The following is an 18,297-nucleotide window of genomic DNA, read 5'->3' on the forward strand; positions in this document are numbered from 1 at the left end:
GCGGACCGCGGCCGATTTAAAAGCTACCACCTAGCAAGTGTGGTGTCTGGCGGTGACACCACAATAATCTTATTTTATTACATTCAATAATTACTAAATAATTTTTCCCCCGGCTAAAGATTTGGTCAAGTTGCTAAAGAACTCCAAGTTCACGTTGTGTTAAAGTGTTGTAAGTTGTGTAAGTGTCACTAAATCCCAGTTCGTACAACAGATTCTATACAACTATTGATTATGATGGAAGCAATTATCTTCAGCAAAATAATCATTAAAGCTACCGAATATCAGCCACGCACAAGTCTGACGTATGTTATCTGAAACAATATTCTTCGCAACTCGTGTTTAATTAATCTCGGCTCCATACATCAGCTAGAAAAGTTTGTTATAAGGATCGTGCTATGAGCACTGTTTTTAAAGAACCAATATGATTCGAATTATTTTCATTAAAATGAGTTCGGGACCATCGGTGCACATTTATTTTCACATTTGTATCACGTTCGGCATTTATGTCTGCGGAGTTGCGTTATTTGAAGTTGCCGCTTAAATAATTGTTAAGATGGCGGTAGACAATTCATAGAGAGTTTCTATTGTTAGAGCAAATAAGATAAGTATTTGAAATGCTTATTAAACTTTACTTTCGTGTTGTGCACTATTTAGACTTCATCGAGCAAACATTTGATTTTTTCCTAAGGAAAACACAGACAAAAACGCGATACAAATCGCTATCATCAATGGCTGCGCTCCTTGCAGCGGAAAGAAATAATTAACACAGATAATGCTTACTGAGAGAGGAATTAAAGTTACAAATAATTATTCACTCATATTTATAATAAAATGAACTCTATTCTGAAATAATAATTAACAAATAATTGCAATTTCTTAACAGACCTCAGTTTGATATGCGTCCGCAACCTACAAAAGCCAACCAACAAAAGGTAAAAACGAAGGAAGACAAACGCAGATCATAAAAGTAATTTACAATCATAATTGTCTTTGTATGATACATACCGATATGTCCAATTACATCATAGAATATTATATAAATAATTAATATTTATCATCGTTTTCACTATTTTTTCATATGTTGAATAGATAATGTTTATAATTGTTAGAGGCATAATTTCCTACCGTGGCACTGTAGCTAAAATTTATCTCGTGGATGTTACAGTTCGTAGTTGAATATTAACATCGAGAGCAATGCTTTGGTTGCAATAATTACAAGTCTGTTGTTTGAAACTGATAAACAATATTTTATTCGAAATAATCTCGATTGCTATTTATACATTTCTCCCATCTCTGCCGCGCGGAATTAGCCGAGCGGTCTTGGGCGCTACAGTCATGGACTGTGCGGTTGATCGCGGCGGAGGTTCGAGTCCTCCCTCGGGCATGGGTGTGTGTGTTTGTCCTTAGGATAATTTAGGTTAAGTAGTGTGTAAGCTTCGGGACTGATCAGCTTAGCAGTTAAGTCCCAAAAAATTTCACACACATTTGAACATTTTTTTGCCCCATCTCTCCGGTAAGCTATGAATGCCACGCTATAAAAAAAAATTGACGATCGGACGCTGTCAAGTCTGGAGAGTAAGCCACATGCCATCTTATTTCCCAACTGAATGCCTCGATCGTTTCCCTGCCCCGTTTTGCTGTGTGTGATGGGGTTTACCATGGAGCAGTATGACTGTGTTGCCTTTTTCCATATTCCTGTCGTTTTTCAAGTAATGCTCGATTTAAATCGATCATTTGCTGTTGGTAGAGAACAGTGTTAACGGTGCTACCAGGTTTTAGCAGCTCATAATAGATGACACCATTCTGATCCCTCCAAACAAATAGCATTGTTTTCTTTCCAAGACGATTTCATATTGCAGTGGACGTTGCAGTGGTTTGCCTGGATTCACCCACCATATACGACGCTTAGAATTCTCAGAGTACATCCATCTTTCATCACCTGTCACTACTGGATGGAGAAACGACTTTCTTTTGTATCTGGCGAGCAGCATTTCACAAGTGGTCTTTGGATTTGCTTGCTATCTTTCATTCAGATTATGCGGAACCCATGTTCCCACTTTCTGGACCTTTCTCATAGCTTTCAACCGAAGAGAAACGGCTTTCTGCGTCACATTCAGTGGTTCCGCGAGTTCCTCTTGAGTATCATTTTCATCCAATAAAGCCTGCGATTATTGTCTTCGAATTTTTTCGGTAGTTTCCCGCGCTCGTAGTTTCTCACGTCAAATTTGCCACTTTTGAATTTTTTGAAAAACTCGAAACACTGTGTTTTTCCGAGAGGATGTTCGCCGAAAGCTTTGACAAGCATTCGATGCGATTCTGTAGCAGTTTTCCTCAAATGGTAACAGAAAACCAGTGCTGTCCGCAAATTGTAGTTCGTAGACACAAGACTCGACATGTTTACGGGTTTGAAACAAATACCGATCAATGGAACTTGGCTTACTGCGTGTTGATATTCGTCGTCGAACGTCACAGGAAGCAGACGGCGCTACAGACGCCGTCTCACGGGCTCTACATTTACGGCTAGCACCATCTGTAGGGAAATTCCGGTTTCATACTTCTACACCTGGTACAAACTCCAATGATACAATGTTATGGAAGCAAATCCACCGCTACCTGTTTAAAGGAAGTAGCCCTGCATTCACCCAGATGTTTCTGAGGAAGTCGCAGTAACTTTGAATTAGGATGTTCGAATGGGGGTTAAAACCTGAACCTCTATAATGTGCGTCCAGTATCGTCCTGAAAGTCATTTCATTGAAGGATTTCACTTTCTCACACGAGGAATAATTACACAACTGTTGCACGAAAATCTGTCCCCCATTTCCTCCTCAGAACAACAGGTCGTCACGAATAGCTTGGCATCGAGCACGTAAAAATCTTCCCCAACAGTCTGATTCATCTCAGCACTGTTAATATTTGAGAAAAGGAAATAATTCTGATTCGATCGAATGTTAGAGATTTCATTGAACCACTCACTAGGGGGACAAGAGAATTTCTGGGTCGGGCAGCGAAAGGCTTCGTATTTAAGTTGTCATGCTTGCTTTTATTGCGCTATTGCATTTTCGGCATATACGCCTTTTTCAAGCATAAGATTTCATGTTATATCACAGAAATAAGCTGATAATGTACGAGTTCCACAATTTTATTCAGCGCGTTGCTACGTCAGTCGTACTCCCCTTGCCATGAAGTGCAGCGCATCCGTTTACTTCCCGTAACATGGGTGCACTATAGTGCAGTGAAACGGTTCCAGCTAAAAGCGAACAACAGACAGTTTAAAAAACTGATACAAGCTTTGGGCCTGCATTACAAGAAGTTAACTTCAGTTTTAGTTAATTGTGTGCTTATTTCCTCTACACAGTATGGCTTAGGGAGAACCCATTTTCTCATAGTTTCTCCCTGCGACTAGATCCCACCCTTTTAGTTAGATTCTGGGAGATTCGTGAAATGCTTATTTTCAGCTGTCATAGCCTCATCATTAGACTGAAAACTTTCATCATGTACAAATTTCTTGAGATTTCGCAATAGGTGGAGGAAAGAACGTTTCAAGTCTGGCGAACAGAGTGGATATTCCAACAATTTGTAAATCAGATTTATCCGTTTTCTCGTTGCCACAACGTTTCTGTGGACAGGTGTATTATCTGTAGGGAAGATTACTTTTTCTGTTGCAAGTGTCTATTTGCATTCCAGCAGATAAACAACGCCTTTTCCCTATTTGGTCCTTCACCCACCTCTCTTATTTCAGGCATGAAGTGATGGTCGCAAGTGTCATCTACAGCAACACATCGGCAATAAAACCTGACTTTTCTTCAAATGGCCCAAATAACTGTGCAAAATTCCAGTTCGCTTTCGATGAGCATTCAAAAAAGGTACCCTACACTTCGCACAGCCCTTTGTCGTAGTGAAACTTGTAAAATTAGCCGCAGTCTTCCTTTTAATGTTTGTGGTGCCAAGTATGTCACTAATACTGAGACGTCGTGAAGTTTCTTGACCTTTCAATCTGTGGTTGCAGTTTTCGGAGGCAATTCCGTCTAAATTGAAACAGGCCAGTAACAAAACCTTCAAGCATAAAAGAGGGTGAAAGGCGTCTGCTGGTTGGCCTGTTTGTTCCCTTTCAAGATCTTTCACTTCCTTTTCATGATTTGTAACATGGGTACCTGCATTAATTCTCACTGTTTTTATGGACAGAAAATACACGTTTGTTGTAATATAATTGGGTGAGATATTTTACTGAACACAGGGTCGTTCAGCAGCTACAGCCTTTCCCCCCTTTTCGGGTAACAAATGCATTCCGCGATAAAAATACAGGTTCTTTTGAGGTTATCCACTCATGGAGCCAGTTTTTGATACTGCCGTTCTGCATGGACCGAAATAAATCGTAATTGGAAGGGAGCGATGTCTGGTGAATATGGTGGATGACCTAGGACATCCCATTGAGGTCCCTTCAGCGTTTCCTTCACTCAATCTGCAGCATGTGATTTGGCACTGTAGTGAAGCAGAGTGACTTTGTCGTGTCTCCATGTCTCTTAGCTTACTTTGGGTGTTTGTGTTTAAGCACGCGATTCAGACTGAGTAATTGTATTTCGTACAATTTAGCATTCATCGTTTGATCCGTTTGCAGCAGCAGCTCATGGTAAACCACACCGATATCGACGCGTTTTGTCACACACCTCAAAATTGTTGTCTTTGAATCGTTTAAACCCTTCTACGCACGTTGTTCCCTAAAGAGTATGTTCTCCATACACTTCCACTGGCAAACAATGGCTTTTCGCAGCAGATTTCTTGAGATGAAAGCCGAAAACTAACACTTCCCGCAGGTGCTGTTTTGTAGGTGTATAACGTAACATGTTTAAGGCGCTAGATATGCATGTTCTTTTGACTCCACTCGGAAGTAACACACAGATTTAAAAGCCTAATGTTTCAACTGTTAAACAGGCTTCGTGTCGATATTCGCGAAGCTGCACTAATATAACTATTGTCCCTCTTCGTCAACAGCGAGAATTAATTCAAGCTTTCAATATTTATTTTACAACTATCTTTGAGATGTTGCAATAACCTGTTTCAATATCCGATTAATACTTCTGCGACCTCTTTGCTAAACCACTGCATTGGTAGTAAGTCTTTGGAGAGACGGTTGGCCATCAGCCAGTAGTATTCATTGGGAGCAAGTAAGCTATAAAGTTCCTTGTTCAAAGGAAGTCAGTGATTATTCCTATTCTACTTACGGTTACTGTCTTGTAAAACACTTTGGAGTGTTCAGATGTGTCTGTCTCTGGAGCTCGTTGAGAATGCATGCTGTTCCGACGAAGTCACTATTTGATTGAGAGCCATGTTATTGAACAGTCTGGGAGATGTCTGGTAAGATCAATACTATTTACTTTGGTGTAAGATTAATCCTATTTACATTCTGTGCTGTAGTGCAATTTACTGTGCGACGATAGCTGCGTTCATTTATTAGTAATTCTCTGCCCGTGGATATTCTTCATCGTGCTTACAGAGAGTGGAATATTATTCTTATTTTGTGTGGGGAATGTCTAGTAAGAGCATCCAATTTAAATTCTGTGCTGAAGTGCATTTTAACGTGTGAGGTTAGCCGCGTTTGTTTGTTAATACCGCCCCCCGCAGTACATTCATGTGCGTGTGTACGTGCAGGTGAATAGGTTCGGAGAGGTTGTGAACTATTAAGTCCTTGGAGGCTATTAAATGCATGATTTATAACTTCATTTCATTTCGTATGTTATTAAAGTCTGCAATGTTACCTGTTTAAGAAGAGTAAGGTTACTTTTTGTCTTGGTTTTCTAATGAGAAGTGTGGATTATTGTACTGTTACGAATTTGAAAATTGTTCTGACAGTTTTTCAGGTTCAGTGCATTAGTATCAAAATCATAAGTTGCGATATTATTTACTAGAGCCCTGCGTTCTTCGTATAAACTTCACTTAAATGTGCCGTGTTGAAAAGACGCCACCTTGTCTTGTCGAACTCACGGATGTAGGCCTACTCCCAGTTATTTTCATCGCCGCGCAGGATTAGCCGAGCAGTCTAGGGCGCTACAGTCATGGACTGTGCGGCTGGTCCTGGCGGAGTTTCGAGTCCTCCCTCGGGCATGGGGGGTGTGTGTTTGTCCTTAGGATAATTTAGGTTAAGTAATGTGTAAGATTAGGGACTGATGACCTTAGCAGTTAAGTCCCATAAGATTTCACACACCTTTTTTATTTTCGTCAACAGGCATTCAGTCACAGAATGGGCAGTGATTATTATTATTATTATTATTATTATCAGCAGCAGCAAGTACTGCAATATCTTTAGATGATAGTTTCCAGGAGTTTTAAAGTAGTGCTACGTATGGTCCTGTGTTGGTGAACGCTGATACAAGACATACGGTAGCACTGCTCCACTGAAATGTAATCATCATAAGGCCGATAGACTTTCAGGCTTCTGTTACATGAACTTTCAGCAAGTTAACTATTTTCTGTATTCCGAATTTCTGTGCGCACAACCAGAACGGATTCTGTAAGAGCTCTGAGCACTTTTTCAGTGCAGGAGATGTGTTTTCATATTAGCGAAGATAAACAAGTCCTCATTGCTCTTAAGGACCCATGTTTAATGGACTTTTTCTTATTTGGTCCATACTACCACCTCTAAAAATATAGAAAGCAAAAAGCTTGCAGTAGAAGAGATATGTTTCACAGCATAGCTGTTGAGGTATGCATTTTACAGCAATGTTTACCAGACTTTTCTTACTTCGAATGGCGTTCTTGTGTTATCGTTGCACGTTGACCATTCCTCCGGCGTCACATTGTATGTCTTAAGTAGTCTTCAGTGAGTATGTAAAAATGTGTGCAGCAGTTTCAAACAAAATTATTCTCATATCGCTTATTGTCCGAAAAAACGTATGGAATACGACACGTGTATCGCCCATATGTATGAAGATGATATCTGTTATTTCGGACACGTCCGAAAGAACAGATACCATCTTTATATAATAGCTATATATAATTCATATATAACTGTATATAGTTAAGGCTCACCGGCCATTTGACCATCTTCTTCTGTGCAGATGCACAAGCAGTGCCCGAACTCTTACGGGAATCGGCAGTAAAGCCGCGAGTAAGCATTATAATGGGCACGAATATGGTGCAGGACAGTAAGTTGGGAATGTGAGCCTCACGGGAGACGTGCCCAAGATAAGTCCCTGCAGTCGCACTGTGTCCCCGGTGGCTCAGATGGATTTTCCAGCATGGTAGCTCAGCGTGTTCGGTCAGAGAGCTGGCTGGCATCTGTAATAAAAAAAGAAAAAAAAACTGGGTGGAAGGATCAACAAAAGAACTTTAACGGATGTCATGTGACGTCCGCAACGACCAAACGTAACGATTAAAAACAAAAAAAAAAAAAAGGATGCATAGAGCGTCTCCCATGTAAGCACTAGATCCCGGGATCCCGGGTTCGAGTCCCAGTCGGGGCACACATTTTCAGCTGTGCCCGTTGACTTATATCAAAGCCTGTATGCAGCTAGGGGTAATTTCATTGAATGGTAACTTGGTTGGAAGAAAAAAATCGAAAATTACTTTTTAGTATCGAATACATGGCCTTCTGGAGTGTTGAATGATTGGTGACATTCCCATGACGTTTTATCCCTATTGCCTGAGGAGGGTTGGGAAGGGGCTCATTCCATGTTTCCATAGACCTAGAGAGAATGCTACAAAAATTGTATACAATCAAATTTTATGTTAAATTATTAATATAAAGAATTTGTAAACGATTTTACTTCATAATTTGTATATTGTTTACACTTCTGAGAGCATAAAATAAGTTCTTCACAGGCTACAGACATTTCTTTGCCTATTAAATAACAGTAACTCCGGCTTATCAGTTAAGAGATCAAAGTGGAGGAGTATCTACCGAACTGCTTGCTACGATATCTTTGGGAGGCTCTCGAGAGTGACAGAAGACGCGGTACCACCACAGGTTGACTGTGCAGACATTCCGCTGGCTAGCAGCCTAACCCTCAACACCAAACGGCGGCCATCGCCGGCCACTGGGAGCGGGTGCTGTGGTGGCGCTGCGCCGTGTGTGGTGACTCGTAACACGAGACCGGAAACAGCGGCGTCGCGCTGCCCCGATAAATTGGGCAGATTGCGGCGTCGCGCCGCTGCTTAGCATATCAGATGGGCGGCGCCGTTTTCCACGAAACAGGAGACAGGGGAAGTCCCTCAGCGGCGGTGGCGGCGCTGCAGTCGCTGCGCCGCGGAAAGGCGACGTGCCTCACGATTCTGGTACCGGTGGGGCTATCGCTGTCCAGCCGGTCTGTGCTCCTCTGTCGTCAGAACCTTCCCTATCAGCGCAACACAGGGAGGGCCGGTTGCCTGGATTGTTGTCTACCACATGTTTGGCTTATACGTGCCTGCTTCAGTTCAGACGGTGTCTCGTGTGGTTTGCCCGCCTCGAACTATCGCGTTATATGTTGTAGCTATATGTTTACGACCGCAGCCAGGACTAACAAGAATCACGATGGCTCACAGTGTTCGTGATTCAACAACCGGCGAACGGGACATGGGCGGGACTGTGTGTGTGGCGCTCCACGAGATGGCCGTGGTTTGGTCGCTCGAGTAATGGTACTCTACTGTCAACAGATCAGTTCGAACGACGATGGCGCTGTCTTACAGAAACGCCACTATAAAATTAACGTTTCAGGCCCAGTACGCACGACCTAAGGCAGGCTGTTCCAACCGAGCTCCAGGGAGCCGGAGCGCTCCGGAGCGCTCACTGCGGCAGCTCGGAGCCCGCGCGGAAGGGGAAAGCGAACTCACTGCCCCCTGGCCGCATGAATCCGCAACTGACGCAATAATCCGTGTTCAATGACAGCGATGATTAGCCGCGGGAGCCCTGTATCTCTATTGGAGGAAACCTTTCTATTCATTGAGAGGGATGGTCGTCCGCAGTGTCTTGTATGTCATAAAGTATTTAATTCTGCGAAGAGGTACAATATACAACGACAGTATACACGTCTTCACGCAGCGCACTACGATCAGGTAGAAGGCGTTGCACGCAGAGAACTGATAGCCAGGCTTAGAAACTACATACCAGGGGACGTAAGTTTAAAAACGGTTTCGTAATACGGAGGGTATCAAAACATGTAACATAGTTCGTGTTCTATAATGCGTTTATAATTTTCAGGTGAATGAGAGCGGAGAAAACACTACCGAATCTGCAATTCGAGCAAGCTGCAGGGTCGTTCACATCATTGCGGTGAGTGGCAAGCCGTTTTCGGTGGGACCACTCGTAAAATCGTGCAAGGGAGGTGCAGGCAATTCAAGGGGTTTGCCTGTCGAAGCAAACAATATCTCGTCGAATCCTGGACATGGCAGCGGATTTAGAGACACAACTCAGGAAAAAGGCGGAGAGCTTTGTTGCATTTTCGCTAGCGCTTGACTAAAGCACCGACATATCTGACTGTTGTCAGCTTGCAGTCTTCGTGTGTGGTGTCGACATGGAGCTGCAAGTAACTGAGGAACTCTTGGATGTGGTACCACTCGATTACACCGCACCAATACGTGACATTTTTGACGTTGTTTGTGAATCAGTGGACAATTTGAATTTGCCGTGGGATAAGCTCCATTCTGTAGCGACAGACGGTGCACCACAAATGATCGGGTGTCACCAAGGTTATGCTTCTCGTTTGAAAAATAAACTCAGGGACGAATTCGGGAAAGACATTTTGACTCTTCATTGTTTTATTCACCAAGAGGCACTGTGCGCTGAAACAGTAGAGCTAGGTGGCGTAATGAAAGATGTCGTGAAGTTTGTGAATTTTGTGCCGGTGTGAATCATCGCCAATTCAAAGGATTCCTGAAAGATATGGAAGCGGAGTATGGGGATATACCTTACCACAATACAGTTCGTTGGCTGAGTCGGGAAAAAGTTCTTGATTTTTTCTTTGCCATTCGTGAGGAAATAACCCTTTTTCTCGAAATGAAAGGGGAAGAAATTCGTTGTCTGAAAGATATAAAATGGATATCAGAGCTGGCGTTCCTAGCTGACATAACTATGCATCTGAATAATTTAAATCTGTCATTGCGGGGCAAAGGGCAGCTAATCGTTGACATGCACGACCAGATCAAAGCGTTCATGCAAAAGTTACGTTTATTTGAGAGGCATATGACTAATGGACATTTAACGTTCTTCAATCATCTTGCTTCTTTATAACTACCTGAAGGTACTAATTTCGGCGATTACCAAGCGAAGTTAAAGCAGCTCATCACGTCGTTTGAAACACGATTCCAAGACCTCACTAGTTTGGAAATGGAACTTAAGGTGTTCAGCACTCCTTTTTCAGTTTCCCCCGATGACTTGTCATCATCACTTCAATTGGAGATTATTGATTAGCAAAATTCAACTTTGTTGACAGACAGGTGCTTCAACACGTTTGATTTGTCATGATGGTATCATTCATTACAGCAAAAAACATTTCCCAAGCTTCACAACAATGCCGCTCAGATCATGTGCTTGTTTGGATCTACGTATTGTTGTGAGCAGCTTTTCTCAGCAATGAAAAGAGTAAAAAGTACGGAACGATCGTTTCTTCAGGATGCAACAACGAAGGCCATCCTCCACATTAACGCTGCGAACACTTTGACGCCTGATATTTTCGATCTTGTAATGAAAAGAAAAGTCAAGCTACAGAGGCCCAATAAATTTAGTATGCAATTTCTTGTAAAACAGTTGTTTCTTATTTATTTCCTGAACATCGTATTTCCTGGTGTAGCATGTCACCACGTCTTAGCAGCTAAGAGTATGAGGTTGTCGATCTTGGAAGACGCAGCTGGCACGTCAAAACGCTTGCCTTGCCGCCTGCCTCAGCCAGCCGTGCCGGCGTGCCGGCCCACTTGAATGGCCACAGCGCGCGACACGGCTCCCTGGAGCAGGGAGCGCTCCGCGGCTCACAACGGAGCCGACGAGCTGGAACAGCCTGACCTAAGGCATACGAAGTAGAGCGTTTTCTGCGTGAAATAATGCATATCGATCGACAGCAACTCTTCGGAATACATCTCTTGATCGTCTACAGCACGGTTTAGCTGAAATTTGTCGATGAAGCAACGTACAAACGGCTTATTTGCCGCTCCACGGATGGATATTGGTGCCATCACTCGTGCGGAGCCGGCCGCGGTGGCCGAGCGGTTCTAGGCCCTTCAGTCCGGAACCGCGCTGCTGCAACGGTAGCAGGTTCGGATCCCGCCTCGGGCATGGATGTGTGTGATGTACTTAGGTTAGTTAGGCTTAAGTAGTTCAAGTTCTAGGGGAGTGATGACCTCAGATGTTAAGTACAATAGTGCTCAGAGCCATTTTGAACTCGGGATTTGTACCATACGAATCTTGGAGCTGCCGTTTGAAGTTCCCGCCAAGCTTGCTGTAGACGCGATGCAGCCTTACGGGGAGGTACTAAGTCGCGTGGAAGGACAGTGGCAGACGTTTGAGACGTACCCTGTTCTGAACGGAATGCGTCACATGCGAACTGAACAGCGCATATACAGGGCTATTACAAATGATTGAAGCGATTTCATAAATTCACTGTAGCTCCATTCATTGATATATGGTCACGACACACTACAGATACGTAGAAAAACTCATAAAGTTTTGTTCGGCTGAAGCCGCACTTCAGGTTTCTGCCGTCAGAGCGCTCGAGAGCGCAGTGAGACAAAATGGCGACAGGAGCCGAGAAAGCGTATGCCGTGCTTGAAATGCACTCACATCAGTCAGTCATAACAGTGCAACGACACTTCAGGACGAAGTTCAACAAAGATCCACCAACTGCTAACTCCATTCGGCGATGGTATGCGCAGTTTAAAGTTTCTGGATGCCTCTGTAAGGGGAAATCAACGGGTCGGCCTGCAGTGAGCGAAGAAACGGTTGAACGCGTGCAGGCAAGTTTCACGCGTAGCAGGCGGAAGTCGACGAATAAAGCAAGCAGGGAGCTAAACGTGCCACAGCCGACGGTTTGGAAAATCTTACGGAAAAGGCTAAAGCAGAAACCTTACCGTTTACAATTGCTACAAGCCCTGACACCCGATGACAAAGTGAAACGCTTTGAATTTTCGGCGCGGTGATCTGACGGAAACCGGTGTTATCACTGTGCCGACAAGGCCATTGGCTTATTACTGACTCTATTCAGAACGAGTCTTGCATACCACGTAAAGTGCCTGCAAAATTATATGATTGTACGACACATAGTTCAGGAGATATGAAGGCAGAAACATTGAGACGCTTAAAAAGGAGCGCATATTACCCACATTATACTCATCCAATGTTTGATGAGGAGAGCAGTTAGTACTTTCAACAGACTTCAAACATTTTCTAGTCTTTCTTCTCTCTTTCGTGGTTACCTCCAAATAAGTTCATGAGACGTTTGAAGCTGTTTTACCCGTGGGAGTTAGATCCTTTAATGAATCGAGAGTCGTAGGTTTACTGGTCTATAATATTCCCGTAACTGAAGAGGCCTGGAGAGATACCCACGAGTGAAGAGTTGAAGAGCTACTGTGTAAGGCATTTAGATCATCTGATGGTGACATGGTACCCTTCGCGTGATTCAAGGCTCAAAAATATATATAATAGAAATTTCTACAACTACACCGAAACTTCGACAGATGACTTACGGTGTATGTTGGAGGAACTTGGTGAACAACTACCACTTTATCGTTTCCACGATGCATTGGGTAGGAGAGCGAGGGAGAAGAAAGACTGCAAGTAAGTCTCGGTGTGAACTGTGATTTCTCCCTGGGGCTTTGATGTGCTTGCAAAGATGATAGTTCATTTGCCACTACACCATGCTTTTAATTTAGTCGCGTCCTGCTTTGTGTGCCTCTGTATGTGTCCCTACTTGGGAATTTCTGGAGCAATGTCATCATATTCTTTACAAGTTATTATTGTCGCTGGTGCCCGTGCACCCGCGTTAATAAAGAAAAGAGAGTATTTGATTCCTGGAAACAGTTAAGCGATGTGTGGCTTCTGTAAGCGGACAAAGCCACGAATAACCCTCACGTAAAGAAACACCGCGAGTCTGGGAACAAGCCGCTGTATTTAAATACAACGGACATGACAAATGATGCGAGTGAGACACTCGAGGCAATTACTGCAGGGAATGAGTAACGGGCGCGTGGACTGAGTCACAACCTGGGTCAAATATTTTTGTTAGCGAGCGCCAGAGGCAGAGTCGGGGACCGCCTAATTGGCGTGACGAAGAGGGCCGCGGCGCCGGGTCGCCCGTCGACGTGTGTGTTTGTTTGGCAGCGCCGGCGCTCTTTGAGGGACCTGTCCGGGAGCGGCCTGCGCAGCGTCGGAGCGCTCAGGTGTCCAGCCGCCTGGGGAGGGGCGGCCGAAGCCTCCACAGTGGAGGCTGTCAGCGGCGGTCATCGCTGGCCGCCAGCCGAACTACGAGGACAGTTCAATAAGTAATGCAACACATTTTTTTCTGAAACAGGGGTTGTTTTATTCAACATTGAAATACACCAGGTTATTCCCCAATCTTTTAGCTACACAACACTATTTTTCAACGTAATCTCCATTCAATGCTACGGCCTTACGCCACCATGAAATGAGGGCCTGTGTGCCTGCACGGTACCATTCCACTGGTCGATGTCGGAGCCAACGTCGTACCGCATCAATAACTTCTTCATCGTCCGCGTAGTGCCTCCCACGGATTGCGTCCTTCATTGGGCCAAACATATGGAAATCCGACGGTGCGAGATCGGGGCTGTAGGGTGCATGAGGAAGAACAGTCCACTGAAGTTTTGTGAGCTCCTCTCAGGTGCGAAGACTTGTGTGAGGTCTTGCGTTGTCATGAAGAAGGAGAAGTTCGTTCAGATTTTTGTGCCTACGAACACGCTGAAGTCGTTTCTTCAATTTCTGAAGAGTAGCACAATACACTTCAGAGTTGATCGTTTGACCATGGGGAAGGACATCGAACAGAATAACCCCTTCAGCGTCCCAGAAGACTGTAACCATGACTTTACCGGCTGAGGGTATGGCTTTAAACTTTTTCTTGGTAGGGGAGTGGGTGTGGCGCCACTCCATTGATTGACGGTTTGTTTCAGGTTCGAAATGATGAACCCATGTTTCATCGCCTGTAACAATCTTTGACAAGAAATTGTCACCCTCAGCCACATGACGAGCAAGCAATTCCGCACAGATGGTTCTCCTTTGCTCTTCATGGTGTTCGGTTAGACAACGGGGGACCCAGCGGGAACAAACCTTTGAATATCCCAACTGGTGAACAATTGTGACACCACTACCAACAGAGATGTCGAGTTGAGCACTGAGTTGTTTGATGGCGATCCGTCGATCATCTCGAACGAGTGTGTTCGCACGCTCCACCATTGCAGGAGTCACAGCTGTGCACGGCCGGCCCGCACGCGGGAGATCAGACAGTCTTGCTTGACCTTGCGGCGATGATGACACACGCTTTGCCCAACGACTCACCGTGCTTTTGTCCACTGCCAGATCACCGTAGAAATTCTGCAAGCGCCTATGAATATCTGAGATGCCCTGGTTTTCCGCCAAAAGAAACTCGATCACTGCCCGTTGTTTGCAACGCACATCCGTTGCAGACGCCATTTTAACAGCTCCGTACAGCGCTGCCACCTGTCGGAAGTCAATGAAACTATACGAGACGAAGCGGGAATGTTTGAAAATATTCCACAAGAAATTTACGGTTTTTCAACCAAAATTGGCCCAGAAAAAAAATGTGTTGCATTACTTATTGAACTGCCCTCGTACTTGTCGACTACGCTTCCGCAGTTTCCGAGAGCCGGACTCCTCACCCCCGCCACCGTCAACGGCACTTCATTTCGCGAGGTACCTTAGGAGGTTCTCGTAGATATCAGTCCAAAGACTGGTTTGATGTAACGGTCGACGCCAGTCTACTCTCTGCAAGCCTTCTCGTATTTACTACACTACTGGCCATTAAAAGTGCTACACCACGAAGATGACGTGCTACAGACGCGAAATTTAACCGACAGGAAGAAGATGCTGTGATATGCAAATTATTAGCTTTTCAGAGCATCCACACAAGGTGGGCGCCGCAGGCGACACCTACAACGTGCTGAGACGAGGAAGATTTCCAACCCACTTCTCATACACAAACAGCAGTTGACCGGCGTTGCCTGTTGAAACGTTGTGATCCCTCGTGTAAGGAGGAGAAATGCGTACCGTGAGGTTTCCGTCTTTGACAAAGATCGGATCGTAGCCTATCGCGATTGCGGTTTATCGTATTGCGACATTGCCGCTCGCGTTGGTCGAGATCCAATGACTGTGGACCATCAGCTCGGAGACCATGGCAAAACGTCATTTTTTTGGATGAATCCAGGTTCTGTTTACAGCATCATGTTTGTCGCATCCGTGTTTGGCGACATCGCGGTGAACGCACATTGGAAGCGTGTATTCTTCATCACCCGGCGTGATGGTGTAGAGTGCCATTGCTTACAAGTCTGGGTCACCTCTTGTTTGCATTGACGGCACTTTCAACAGCGTACGTTACATTTCAGATGTGTTACGACCCGTGGCTCTATCCGTCAGTCAATCCTTGCGAATCCTTATATTTCAGCATGATAATTCACGACCGCATGCAGCAGGTCCTTTACGGGCGTTTCTGGATACAGAAAATGTTCGACTGCTGCACTGCCCAGCACATTCTCCAGATCTCTCACCAATTGAAAACGTCTGGTCAATGGTGGCCCAGCAACTGGCTCGTCACAATACGCCAGTCACTACTCTTGATGAACTGTGGTATCGTGCTGAAGCTGCATGGGCAGCTGTACCTGTACACGCCATCCAAGCTCTGTTTGACTCAATGCCAAGGCGTATCAAGGCCGTTATTACGGCCAGAGGTGGTTGTTCTGGGTACTGATTTCTCAGGACCTATGTACCCAAATTGCGTAAAAATGTAATCACATGTCAGTTCTAGTATAATATATTTGTCCAAATAATACCCGTTTATCATCTGCATTTCTTCTTGGTGTAGCAACTTTAATGGCCAGTAGTGTATATCCTCCAACTCCATTACCAGATTAACTGCTCCACGATGCCTCAGGATGAGTCCTGTTGAGCTAGCCTTTCTGTTAGTGACAATGTGCCATCTTCTTCCCTCTATATGCTTCAATAACTGTTCATCCATTGAGGTCACAATACTTCCTGATATCGTGTCGGACCTCCTTTTGTCCAGAATAATGCAACGACACGACGTGGCATTGACCTGACAAGTCGCTGGAAGCCGCTGCAGAAATAATGAGCATGCTGCCTCTACAGCCATCCACAACTGCGAAGGTGTTGCCGGTGCACGATTTGTGCACGAACTGATCTCTCGTTTATGTCCCATAAATGTTCTATGAGATCCATGTCAGGCGATCTGGGTGGTCAAATCGTTTGCTCGAATTAGACAACATTCTTCAAACCATTCGTGAAGAATTATCTCTCGATTACATGGTGCGTTGTCATCCACAAAAATTCCATCGTTGTTTGGGAACATTAAGTCAATGAATGGCTGCCAATGGTCTCCAATTAGCCGAACATAACCATTTATAGTCAATGTTCGCTTGTACCAGAGGACCCAGTCCATCCCATGTAATGAAAGCTCACACCATCGTGGAGCCGCCACCCGTTTGCGCGGTGCCCTGTTGACAAATGGGGACCGTGGCTTCGTCAGATCTGCACTATACTAAAACCCTACTAATAGCTCACCGACTAAAAGTGGGACTCTTCCGCTCACGTCACGTTTTTTCAGCACACATCGCACACATACACCGCATACGACTTCGGTCCTTCAGGTTACCTGCAAGCTATGACCTCAGGAAGGATATCTGTTCACAAAATTGTGCCATGCCCGGCAAAATTTTGTTGCTGTCAGAGGTGTCATGCATGGTATCAAAAGAAAGGAACTTTATTAAGCAGTAGTTTTAAGCGGTATCGGGTGGGCATCCGGAAGCGGGTTTTAGGAGCAGATCTACGTATGAGGTAAGAGAGTGACAGCCAGCCGAGAAAGCGGCCGTGCTGTAGGTGCTGTCGAGAACAGCAAAACCCACGGCGTAGCTGGAAGCGCCGAAGTGATTGTACCCAGTAGGAGCAGCGCGTTCGAACCAGGCAGAGAGTTCCAGAATGTTTCAGAAAAATGTCGGTTCTTAGGATGAGCTGTAAGACATTGTAATTCTGTCAGAGACAAGAAAGGACTTGGAAGAGCAGCTGGACGGAATGGACAGTGTCTTGAAAGGAGGATATAAGATGAACATCAACAAAAGCAAAACGAGGATAATGGAATGTAGTCGAATTAAGTCGGGTGATGCTGAGGGAATTAGATTAGGAAATGAGACACTTAAAGTAGTAAAGGAGTTTTGCTATTTGGGGAGCAAAATAACTGATGATGGTCGAAGTAGAGAGGATATAAAATGTAGAGTGGCAATGGCAAGGAAAGCGTCTCTGAAGAAGAGAAATTTTTTAACGTCGAGTATAAAATTAAGTGTCAGGAAGTCGTTTCTGAAAGTATTTGTACGGAGTGTAGCCATGTATGGAAGTGAAACATGGACGATAAATAGTTCGGACAAGAAGAGAATAGAAGCTTTCGAAATGTGGTGCTACAGAAGAATGCTGAAGATTAGATGGGTAGATCACGTAACTAATGAGGAGGTATTGAATAGAATTGGGGAGAAGAGCAGTTTGTGGCACAACTTGACGAGAAGAAGGGACCGGTTGGTAGGACATATTCTGAGGCATCAAGGGATCACAAATTTAGCATTGGAGAGCAGCGTGGAGGGTAAAAATCGTAGAGGAAGACCAAGAGATGTATACCCTAAGCAGATTCAGAATGATGTAAGTTGCAGTATGTTCTGGGAGATGAAGAAACTTGCACAGGATAGGGTAGCATGGAGAGCTGCATCAGACCAGTCTCAGGACTGAAGACCACAACAACAACAGGAAGAGCTTTAGAAGAGACAGCGGAAAGCAACACTACGCGAAAAGCTCGTTCTACAGTCCTGAAAAATCACTATGTAAGCGTCCAGTGCAGATGGCCAAGTCAAACTGTATCGTAAGTTTGAAGGAAGCGATTGGAGTTAGTAGTCGTGGGAAGCAGTACCACAGCCGAGTCTCGGGGTCACTACACAGTGACCCTTTGATGCTGCTGCAGTAAAATCTACGAGAAGACTGTACACATTCAAATGGGGACAACTGTGTATCCAATAAGGGTCCAGAAACAGTTGTTATCTTGAGTTTTCTGCTCGTTGTAGAATAAGAAGCGCTGTAGAGCTTGTCTCTATTAGAACGAG

The sequence above is a fragment of the Schistocerca cancellata genome, chromosome 8 (assembly GCF_023864275.1).
Source record: "Schistocerca cancellata isolate TAMUIC-IGC-003103 chromosome 8, iqSchCanc2.1, whole genome shotgun sequence".
NCBI classification, from domain to species: Eukaryota; Metazoa; Arthropoda; class Insecta; order Orthoptera; family Acrididae; genus Schistocerca; species Schistocerca cancellata.